The 12,333-nt window shown below is 39.1% G+C and overlaps 1 protein-coding gene across 2 annotated transcripts in view; it reads right to left on the bottom strand.

Annotated features, from left to right (window-relative positions):
• Window positions 1-448: 448 nt before the first annotated feature.
• LOC126483731 (EH domain-binding protein 1) overlaps window positions 449-12,333 on the bottom strand; it is a 220,675-nt gene continuing 208,790 nt past the window's right edge. For both annotated transcript variants that reach the window (XM_050106839.1, XM_050106838.1), the window contains one exon: window positions 449-5,187. The gene's annotated coding sequence lies outside the window, so the exon portion shown is untranslated. The remainder of the gene's footprint in view (window positions 5,188-12,333) is intronic.

Genomic DNA, 12,333 nt, shown 5'->3' on the forward strand with positions numbered 1-12,333 from the left:
ACAATTATAGACAGCTATAGAGTCAGCACGGCTCAATACCTCTGTAGGGGACATCCAAAGACTTGCTGAGTCCATGCTACATTGAGCTGCTGCACTATGCCAGGCAAAAGGTCTGACACAATATTAGGAGGGATCCCATTACTTTTGTCATCACAGTGTACACATCAGAAAGTTTGCCCTCTTATACTTGATTGGTAACATGGCTGTTACTGGTCTTACAGAGTTGGTCATTTAGTACATAACACAAATATTTAAATTTGTAATTTCATCATGATAAAAACTTGACGGTGACATCTGTCACACTTGTTGATAGAACCCGAACTATTTTTTACAAATGCTTTGTATCATCACTGACCAAACAGTTCAATATAACTTGCATACTGGGAATATATTTAGTAGTATATACAGGATCATCTTTCACTCAGCTACTACAATTCAAGATAAGAAATCCATTGTACACAAATATTTATTTTCTGAAATGTACACTAGTTAGTTATACTTAAAGTTGTACATAAAATGGCAAGAACTATGGTAACATTAGCACCAAATGACAAAATCAACAGTAAAAATGACAACCTGGCTCATTCAGTGATGTGTGCAATCATTTACATCATCATATTTTAAGTACAAAACTGAATTCTGAAATGGCCATAAATTGCTTCCCATTTCACAGACGGAAAAAAAAAAAAAAAAGCATTAGTGAGTATTCTAGTGAATAAGAAATAAGAGTATTATCAACTTTAAGCACATAATTGAAACTAGGGACAACAAAACCTAGATTTCCATGTTGTAGGCAAACTGTAGTGATCCAAATTGAAATAAATATAGCATCTTACACTAACAGATAATCTTGATAAGACAAAAAGGTACTGTTGGGAATTTCTATACAACAGATTGTACACACTATATATATCACACACCAAATCAGTAACACGAGTATATACCATTAAAAATGATTACATTGAAGCTTTATGATACAAATCTTCAATATTACAAGATATGGCACAAATTTGTAAGTAGACAGAATTTTCTTTATTACACTTGTGAATATAGGCTAACTTGCCCACCTTGAAATTTGTTGTGCTTGTATACCCTGACAATTCCCTTTTATGGCCTAAATAACTCTGCAACATGAGTGTTAAATTATATCTATATATAGACATTAACAAATATCAGTTTCACAGAATATATACAGATAGAAGAAATTATGTTGTGGTGTGACTCAATATACACGTAGCATTATAAGCGCAATGTTAATAGAACAAAAGCTTCCAACTACTGATTTTTCTTTGCAATACTCAATTTACTGTAGCTGTAGATCCTCCCCACAAAGCTATAAGTTATGAAAACCATGGAATGAAAGGAAAAGACCCATACTGCTTGACGAAACTGCTGAAATAAACCTTATGTGTCAGCAAAATTAAATCACACAATAATGGGTTTAAAATATAACACACTAAAGTATGTCAGTACAACTTAAATTTCGATGATAAAAATAATGGTATTATTTTACAGCTAAAGTGTGATGTATTTCTATAAAAACTGAAGCTTACAATGTAAAAGACAAAACTCACTGAATTTCCTTCACACAAGAAACTATCACCATACAGATGAACTTCCCATACCAGTACATATTATAGAATGTATACTTTCAGGCACGTATGTAATAATATTTTACACACAATTGTAAGACTTATTCTGCCATCAAAATAAGTGCATAAAAACTGATGTTACTTGGAAAGTGTATCTTCTATCAGTCACACCAGAAAAACGTCAGTCAATTTCATATTTATTTGTATACTGTTTTCTTACTCAGCTACAACACTTGCATCTTATTACTTACATGAAAGCTACAGTTACAAACATGGGGTAAATTTTTAGTTTCTTCATAAATGAAAGAAAAAATCATATCTTGCACAAAATGGTCTACAGTAAGGAATGGATATATGTTGCAGAGTTATGTCATAAATTGATTGTATTGTCAGAAGAAAATTATCATAAAAATAAATTACAAGAAGCATTATAAAGAAAACAGTACATTTTTATCAAAGACAAAATAATGTAATTACCTTTCAATCAGAACTTCACAATATTTCATATTCTACATACTAATGAAACTCAGCATTCATCAGACAGACAACAAGAAAATGTAGTAAATGTAAATGAATAACACACATCATTCCTGAGATTAGACTCACATTCACATCCTAAACACACAAAAAAGAAAGAAAGAAAGGAAGAAATTTCTCAACTTTTGCAGACACACAATCATGGAAATAGGAACAAAACTTATCACAAGTACAATTAAAAAGACCGTAACACAAATAGTTGCTAGTGAGTATTTGCACTTCAAATTAAAAATTATTCACTACTGTATACACATTCAACAATATTTTTACAACCTTGAACTTTAAAAACTTGCAACATACATGTGGGTGGTCTTACAGTAGTGCACAAAGAAAATGGAACATTGATTTGTGCATTTTGGGCATTAGATTGAGGCATGAAATATCCACTTACAAACATTTAACCAAAAATGAGTATAACATTATAAATGTAATAGGAGTGCAACATGTTGGGGGGAAAAGCAAGGAGGGAGAGCCAATAAATCATAAAAAAGACTACAAAGGGTAATTATCACAACACAGATGGTTTCATTCATCTTTCAACCGTCAAATAAAAAAATTGTCACAACCACATGCTAAACTGTTGTTTCATAAATTAATATATAAACAGCTTAAAAGGTTTTAAAATTGCACATCCAATATGACAGCAATAAAATGGAAGCATAATTTGTAATGAAATTGTAAATTTTTCTAGAAAAAATGCTGATCTATTAATATTCATTATACAAATATGCAGCTTTAAAGATAATGTCAATGGTACGGAAGCAACAGTGACCAAACTTGATGCTGAGCTGATATTTATTGAACATTTAAGAAAAATAAAAATTATGGAGCACTGTTCCCCACAAACTTGTGATGGATCAGAAGAAATGCTTTTCATTCTCATAAATTTTTAAAGAAAATGAGGAAAAGGGAGGGGAGAGAGAGATAGAGATAGAGAGAGAGAGAGAGAGAGAGAGAGAGAGAGAATTTACACAATGCCTTTCGATTTGACACGATATTTATATAATCATGACAGTTTAATATCACAGGATATGTTGCAGTGCACAAAAATAATAATCAAGCATGCATGTCACCAGCAGACATATGACCTAAAGAGACACTGTCACAGAAGCTAATGTAGCAAGTGAACTTCGTACTCAGAGAGTTGAAGTATTTCCACCCTTCAGTGTGAAAGACTGAATCAGCTATGATTGACTGACCTGTCACAGGCATTTGTTAGCATGTTAACCAAATTCAGAGTTTAATAATACGAGTTCAGGCTACACACAAACATTTATTTTGTTAACTAAGACATGAATGAAATTTATTGAACATAATAGCTCCATTATTATGAATTCAAACACAGAAAATTGTTACTAGTATCACTGTAAGTAATGAAAGGCATATTGTTTTTCTAATATTTAAAAGAGTACTGGTTGCCAGAAGGCAACTGTAATTATATCTTCCCACATTTTAGACAATATTTTCTGTTGTTGTCTCCAACTAAAAACAAATTCTTTTTATATTATTATGTTCAACAGGTGTTTTTCTTTTAAAATTTGTATCACACAGGGCAAATTGTCTGCAGTATGCCACACATCTACAGCTTGCACACACTCATGAAATTCTGTATAAAGTGTAATTTTGATCAGCTGAACCCACCCAAGTCTATCTGATGTTATCTACAACAAACTTGCTTGTTTATCAGCTCATAAAATGGCAGCATGCTGATATCATTCAAGAGTGAATTAGTCTCATGTTGTCCAAGTTCGATTACCTTTATGAGCCAAGAAGGATAGAAATTTTGAAGGCTTTCTGTCTTATTCTTTATAAATCTATAATCAAGAAGACATGAAAACTTTCACAATTAGATGGCAAAATCACTCAGAGCCCTGTAAAAGTAAATCCAAGAAATATTTTCTCGCCTTTATTAGTCCACATTTAACTTGCTGTCTATGTTTTCAATGTGTTCATTTTCTCCACATTTTACACAGCATCAAACTTATATGTTCCTGTATTACTGTGTGTTAAAAATACCACTACTAAAGAAATGAATCTGTCCTGTGATGGTTGATAGCTAGTGACTTGCTTGTCCCCTTAACTAAGCCATTTCTTTTGTATTAACTGCGTTTTATGACTATGTTGATTTTAGAAAGTATTTGACAAAGCACAACCATGTAAATCACAAGTGTCTGACAGGGCAGCAGCAACATTAAAAAACAGAAAAGGCCTAACATAAATTAACAAACAGACCAGCATTTCTGTACAGAAAAGTATTACACATGAAATCTGATGCAGCACATACAAATAAAATAAATCACATAATATTCTTCTCGGGTGTGCAGCCGGATCATAACGTCATCTTGACACAATATTTCAGGGGTCCAACTGGCCGCCATCTTCAAGTGAGAGTGTTGGTACACAATCTCACCAGAACTGACTTCTCAGCGGAAGCGGCGGTCCCTATAAAGGCCACAGAAGGCTGCTTGCACTAGAGGGCAGTTACGGCACCTTCTTGCACACGCGTTGTGGGCCTTCTGCGGTCTTTATAGGGGCCGCCGCATGCGCTGAGAAGTCAGTTCCGGTGAGATCGTGTACCAGCACTCTCACCTGAAGATGACGGCCAGTTGGACCGTTGAAATATTGTGTCAAGATGACATTATGATCCAGCTGCACACCAGAGCAGAATATTATCAGTTATTACGCCGGGAAAGCCTTCGGCGTCACAAAATAAATCAGTCTCTGCCAATTACATGCAAGCAGACTCATTGTGCACTTCAACATCTCTCTGTATTTCCAAGAAACAAAGTGGGATTTGGGTGATTGTGCCAAGACAGAATCTGCACATATCCAAAAGAAACAACAACAAAAACTGAGAACACAAATTAATTTCTAGGTAGCCACAACAGTCGCACATATACACACTTGTGTTCTTATTACATAATGGAGTACAATTTTTAAAAAAGTGTAAAAACAAGACCCAGCAAGGAGCACACGGCAGCGATATGATGATGACTATGGTGATCTTTGGCAGCACAATATTTTAATGACAGCCATATATGTATATACAGTCTTGTATCTGGAAAAAAAGAAAAATAATTAAAAATTCCTGCTCACTCTTTTACACTATAGGCACACGATAAAATAATTTCTAAGACACCACAATTTATGACACCACAGTTTAAATGTGAAGGAATACATGTTGGTTTATAGCACAGCTGTTCACTAAATTACAAATGCCAGAAAAGTTGTACAAAATGAAATAAGAATAAGCTTTGGACAAAACAGAAGATACGCACAAATCAAATTTTTAACTACAGTGTTTGATACTTGACAAGGAATTCCAACAATTACCACGTACATAATGATATTTTACGTCATACTGTTACACTAAAGACTTTGGTAAACAAGACAATATTTTTATCATTCTTTGAAAAATAATAAGTCATTATTTCAAACAATCCTTTTTTCCTTGTACCCACTTCCCATACTATTGTGTCTGTCAGGACATCATACACAAGATGCAAGAATTTTTTTCAGCTACTGTTCCTTTTTAACACTATAAATCAAAGTGGCTGGGCATGTGGATCAAGAACCACAACTATAAGTGCAGGAATTCTATTCATCATTCAATTATGTATCCTCCACAGGTCACCTCTTTGGCCTCTTCCTGTAAATGATGCAAAGCCCTATCATTTGGTTAAATTAACATAACAAACTCCTCCTTTCATTTTGTGCATTTGATATTACCTTTTCATTTTCACATTAAGGTCAATACTTTCTTAATCCCACAAGGACTTTTAAACTTCTTGGCAGATCAAAAGTGTATGCCAGAATGGAACTCAAACCTGGATCAAGTGATCTACCAGCTGTGCTATACAAGCACAGATCATGACCTGCCCTCACAATTTTCCTTCCACCAGTATCTCTGCTCCTACCTTCAAAGCTTCACAGAAGTTCTCCGGCACATTTTGTGAAAGGCAAAGGTCCTAGGTTCGAGTCTTGGTCTTGCAATAGTTTCAATCTGTCAGGAATTTTTAAATCAGCACACATTCACTGCTGTAGAGTAAAATTTCAGTCAGGCCAAGGACACTTTTGTCTTTGGTAAACTCTAATCACAATTACTTACCAATCAGATGTATCTGAAAGATAAATACAGCTGAACAGATGTGGATTTCAATACTGCCCATGTGTAAAGGAAGATAGGCATAAATAAATGCCCCTTCAATAATCAAAATTTTTGAGGAAGAGCAAAAATCCCATTGAAATAGTCAATGCTTATTCATGATTTCTGTGGCAAACATCCATGTGGGACAAACTGTTTTACATCCTGTACACCAAGTACTTTTTATCTTTACAGACAGTAACTGTTTAAAAATTACAGCTTCTAGTGTGCTAAGGTATACAACAGGACTTCAAATAAGTCTAAAAACTTCCATTCTGTCAACTAAGTTTAAAAATATCTGTGCTGATCCACCATTAAAATTTTTGTCGAGCAGAAAGCAAGTCAGTAGGAAACAGGAATTACAAAACTGTACTTGTGTAAAAACAGTGTGTAGTGCGTTTAAAAATATTCAGAAGGCTACTGAACATTTTAAAGCACAATGCATTGTCGCTGATGAAGCCAACGAAAAGGCAAAGGATGCTGCATATATTAATTTCCAAGGATGAGTTTTAACAGAATTGCTCGACACTCAAAGAACAAGACTGCTGTTTAGAGCTTCATATTGAAGATTGCTTCAAAGTGTACCACAACGAAAGTTTATTTTAAGGGAACATGTACATTGTCCAACATAATAAAGGTCTAATATTAACAATTCTTGAAACTCTCGTTAATTATTAGTAAATAACTTCTACACTATAGCAATTTTTATAATGCTGCCTTCCTGCACCAGCTGGCCTAAAAAACCATTATCACTATGCTAGTCACAAGCAGACACACTACTGGCTTTAAGGGATAATTGCTTGGATGGGAAAGCCTGTACTTCATTAAGTATTTTTCAAAATCTTTAAACATAATGGACCTTTGTGTATACCTATTCAAACATCATGTATGGCACATTTCCATAATGCAACAGCCTACTAATTAACAATGGAGAATTTATGTTGTTCTCTGTCTTTTATATAATCAAGTTTGCCGTCTTATCTCTTTTTGCAAGGCCTTCATGTACAAGCACTGAAGCCACTAAATAAAACAATGGAAACTCCACATACGAATATTAACACTGTAGGAAAAGATAGATTGCTACTTACTGTAAAGAAGAAATATTAAGTTGCAGAGGGGCACAATTAAGACACACTCACACAAAGTTTTCAGCCACAGCCTTCATCAGCAAAGGCAAACAGAGAAACACATCATTCATGCACACAGGCAGGCAGACTTCACACACATGTAACTGCCAACTCCAGCAGCTCAGACCAGACTGTAACTACCATGTGGGATGGCAGCAACAATGTAGAAGGAGCAGGGGAGGAAGTGCAACTAACAGCACCTGCATTTCGACAGCCGTCACTCCTTTCACACCAAAAAATCGCTTACAGCATGGCCACCTGGTAATGGCATATCTACAGTGAAAAGAACTTCCGTGTTCAGTATGCCGAGGGTCTCACCAAGGCCTTCATGTACAAGCACTATTCCCCAGACCTAGTCTGCAATCAGGTCTCCCGTGCGATTTCGCTCCACACCTCCCATTCCCCCACCAACCCAAAGAACTTGCCACAAAGGCGAGCCCTCTTTGTCACCGAGTACTACCCCAGACTGGAACAACTGAACCTTATCATTTACCAGGCATTTGATTACCTATTATCATGCCCTGAAATGAGGGAGATCCGTCCCACCCCTCCTAAAAAGGTGTTCCATTACTCACTAACCCCCACAAGTCTTAAGTACATCCCTATGCCATTCCCAAAACCTAACTCATTGCTACAAGGATCATACCCCAGTGGAAGGCCCAGGTGCAAGACCTGTCCAATCCACCCAACTAGCACTAACTATTCCAGCCCTGTCACATGTTTATCCTACCCTATCAGTGGCTGGGCCACCTGTGAAAGTAGCCATGCCATTTACCAGCTCTGCTGCAAACATTGCATAGCTTTTTATATTGGTGTGAATAGCAACCATATATCCACCAGGATGAAAAGCAGCCACCAAACTGTGGCCGAGAGCAAAGTAGACTACCCTGTAGCACAACATGCAGCTAAGCATAATATGCTCAATTTCTATGGCTGCTTAACTATGTGAACCATCTGTATCCTCCCCTCCACCACCACCTTTCCTGAACTGTGCAGATGGGAGTTATCCTTTCAATACATTCTCTACTCCCGGAATTATCCTGGCCTCAACATAATGGTAACATACTGTCCCCACATTCTCCAACCAACAGTTTCCACCCCTTCTATCCTATCATTTACTCCCCATTCTCATTTACCAGCCTCTGCCAATGCACCTGCCCGTCTTTCCCCACTCCTCTCCTTTTCGCTGCTTTTTTCCCCATCTCCCTGCCCACAACCTCCTGACACTGTGCCTGTTTCAATCTAGTCCCTGCACACTTCACCACACAGCATTCGTCTCTCTCCCCAACCATACACTACTAACCATTTGCCTTCCCACCCCATCCAGATTGCTGCTTGCATCCCACACAATGATGTATTCCGGCCCAAGATGCTGTTGGTTGTCATGGGTGCATGAGGTATGCTTGCTTGTGTGTATGAGTGGGGTGTGTTTCTCTTTTTCCTGTTGATGCAGGCTATCACCAAACGCTTTGTGTAAGTGTCTTAATTGTGCCTATCTGCAACTTAACACGTCTTCTTTACAGTAAGTATAAACCTATCTTTTCCTACAGTATTGATATTGGAGACACTAACAATCCAGGTAAGTATTATATCTGAAGTGGCGAAAAACACTGGAATCAATTTTTAACCACAGATTATGAAAACAGCATTCAAATTTTAACACTTTTTTTCCCTTGGTGGGTATAATATAATCAGCCTAACCCAGCAAAAACTCACAAATACAGGCTATGCCCAGCGACCAGAACACCTTTTTAATTGCATTCCATCTATCTTTAATTTGGGCATGAATCCGTATGATTTACATCTCTGTGATTGAAACGACACAGTTTTATGTTGCCTTTTTATCTTTTTCTATATAAAATGCCTTTTGTTGCCTTTTGATTATTTATTTATTTCTTAATTATTAAAAACAATAGTGATTGTCATTGTAAGGAGAGTAGCAGTAGGTATGGATTCAATAATCACCTGCGTTTATCAGGCACCCTATTGAATAATATTTCCTTACAAAGCAATAATCAGTGCCACAATTAAAACTCGGTAGCTGGCCTACGCTTTATGATGACGGCGTGGGAGAGGGCCGGGGGTGGGAGAGGGCCGGGGGTGGGAGAGGGCCGGGGGTGGGAGAGGGCCGGGGGTGGGAGAGGGCCGGGGGTGGGAGAGGGCCGGGGGTGGGAGAGGGCCGGGGGTGGGAGAGGGCCGGGGGTGGGAGAGGGCCGGGGGTGGGAGAGGGCCGGGGGTGGGAGAGGGCCGGGGGTGGGAGAGGGCCGGGGGTGGGAGAGGGCCGGGGGTGGGAGAGGGCCGGGGGTGGGAGAGGGCCGGGGGTGGGAGAGGGCCGGGGGTGGGAGAGGGCCGGGGGTGGGAGAGGGCCGGGGGTGGGAGAGGGCCGGGGGTGGGAGAGGGCCGGGGGTGGGAGAGGGCCGGGGGTGGGAGAGGGCCGGGGGTGGGAGAGGGCCGGGGGTGGGAGAGGGCCGGGGGTGGGAGAGGGCCGGGGTGGTAGATGGTTGGGGGTGAGAGAGGGGGAGGGGGAGAGCGATAGGGGGGAGAGGGATAGGGGGGAGAGGGAGAGGATAAGTTGTATCTAGCAAGGGGAGGCCGCCAATTGTGAAATTCAGATTCGATTCATACTGCGCATAATAAAAGCTTATGGCCAGAGGAGTAATGTGGCAAAGCACCAAGATGCACTTCTCAGCCGTTGTCGAGAAAATCGACAGTTAAAAGAAACCGTTGCGGTGAAATTCTCTCTACGATTAATAATTTTCCAGAGCGTCCTGGCGCAGCGGTAAGCACTCGGGTTCGTAATCTGAAGGTCGCCGAATCGAATCCCGCGCCATGCAACTTTTTTTTATACACACACACACACACACACACACACACACACACACACACACACACATCCATCCACACATATACAGACACAAGCAGACATATTTAAAGACAAAGAGTTTGACTTATATATATGGTTGGGGGAGAGCCCAAGATGCCCTTTGTCTTTAAATATGTCTGCTTGTGTCTGTATATGTGTGGATGGATATGTGTGTGTGTGCGCACGAGTGTATACCCGTCCTTTTTTCCCCCTAAGGTAAGTCTTTCCCCTCCCGGGATTGGAATGACTCCTTACCCTCTCCCTTAAAACCCACATCGCATGTTGGTGAAGGCGGATCGCTCTCCAATTGTACCGCCTCCATTTTTCCGTTTGTTTAACAGGGTGTACCAAAGCTCTCCCGTCCGCACTGATTTTCGACGATGTTATAAGTTGCGCTAGGGACCGCATCTACCGTCTTTCGAAGTTAGCAGGCAACTACGCTGTTATGTGGCGGCTCGTTTCGGCCCATTCAACATCTGTCCTTCAAGTGTAACGAGCGAGTAACGGAGTTTATATTTCATACCTGCCACAGCAAATTTGTGTTCGTGGGGTTTCTATTCTAATTCGAACGTTTGACTTATGCTATACGTATTCGTTTCGGAATATCGTTTCTACGTCTTCCGTTAACTATATGTGGTTAACATTATGAAGACAATTAATAACATTTGTGAAATACAACTTCGTTTGCGGAAAACATAATGATGTTCGAAGTCGCCAGTTTTTCCACGACAAACGACTTTTAACAACTTATTATATGCATAATTGTTGCAACTGATTGCTGGGAATTATATATACTAAAAAAAAAAAAAAAAAAAAAAAAAAAAGGTTTGCATGGCGCTAGATTCGAACCGGCGACCTTCGGATTACGAACCCGAGCGCTTACCGCTGCACCACAACGCTGTAGAAAATTATTAATCGTAGAGAGTATTTCATCGTAACAGTTTCTTTTAACTGTCGATTTTCTCGACAACGCCTGAGAAGTGCATCTTTGTGCTTTGCCACATTACACCTCTGGCCATGAGCTTTTATTATGCGAAGTATGAATCGAATCTGAATTTCACAATTGGCGGCCTCCCCTTGTAAGTGAATGTATGAGCATATGCTGTCCAATTCATAAGAAGGCCTTTTGGTCGAAAGCCTGCTTGTTTAGTAGCCTTTATTGTGCCGGTCTGCAACACAACATCTCCAGTAAACAGTGAGTAACAGTCTATCCTTTTCATAATACCATCAGAAACTTAGGTTAGGCAGATGCCACTTGTAAGTTACGATGGCAGCTGGCACAGTAATGATGTCAGAAGAAAATTCTTTAAATGTTTCTTCCATTTCATTTCTTGAATTATACACATAATTAATAATGAAGATAATGACTATCCACAAGTAATGGCAGATGAATCACACTGCCATGAGCTGTCTTGTTTAACACGTTGCATAGCAGTTCGTTTCGCTGGCTGACATGCTGCTGATTGTTAGTTCAAACCACCACTAATCTTTTATTATTTATGATTTCTGAAAGTTTCTCAAATTTTCCTGTTTGTAATGTTTGCGTATTGTAAAATACCCAATGTTTGTATAAATAGAAGCACACACTATCCAGGAGTTCAGCTCTATCTGTCTCTTGGTGGTCTAAGTAAACATGCTTTCAGTGCCAAGTGTTGTACTTCACTGATGACACTGATTCTGTATGAAGACTCAGTCGTGGTTCTGACGTGACACAGTTTGCTGGAGATTTACATCACCGTGGCTCCAATTATGCAAGGTAAAAGCCGCCATGTACACAGATAGGAAATGGAATACATGCAATAACTCATTCCAAAGGACGTCTGTGTCTTTAACAAACTAATGGATTCCACAATGTAGTAAGTCAGTTACACATCAGGCATCCAACAGTGTCACCCGGGACAATGGTCAGGATTCAATGAAATGTCTGACAGGATTTGACTGGGTTGCCAAATACAAGAGGTAGGATGACAATAAGTGTCTGGCAAATGTGAACTTTTACTTAGATATTCCAACCGAGCACTGGTTTGAGAACAATTATGAGAAGCTCAATAGCTGGGATGAACTCCAGGC

This window comes from Schistocerca serialis, chromosome 6 (assembly GCF_023864345.2).
Source record: "Schistocerca serialis cubense isolate TAMUIC-IGC-003099 chromosome 6, iqSchSeri2.2, whole genome shotgun sequence".
NCBI classification, from domain to species: domain Eukaryota; kingdom Metazoa; phylum Arthropoda; class Insecta; order Orthoptera; family Acrididae; genus Schistocerca; species Schistocerca serialis.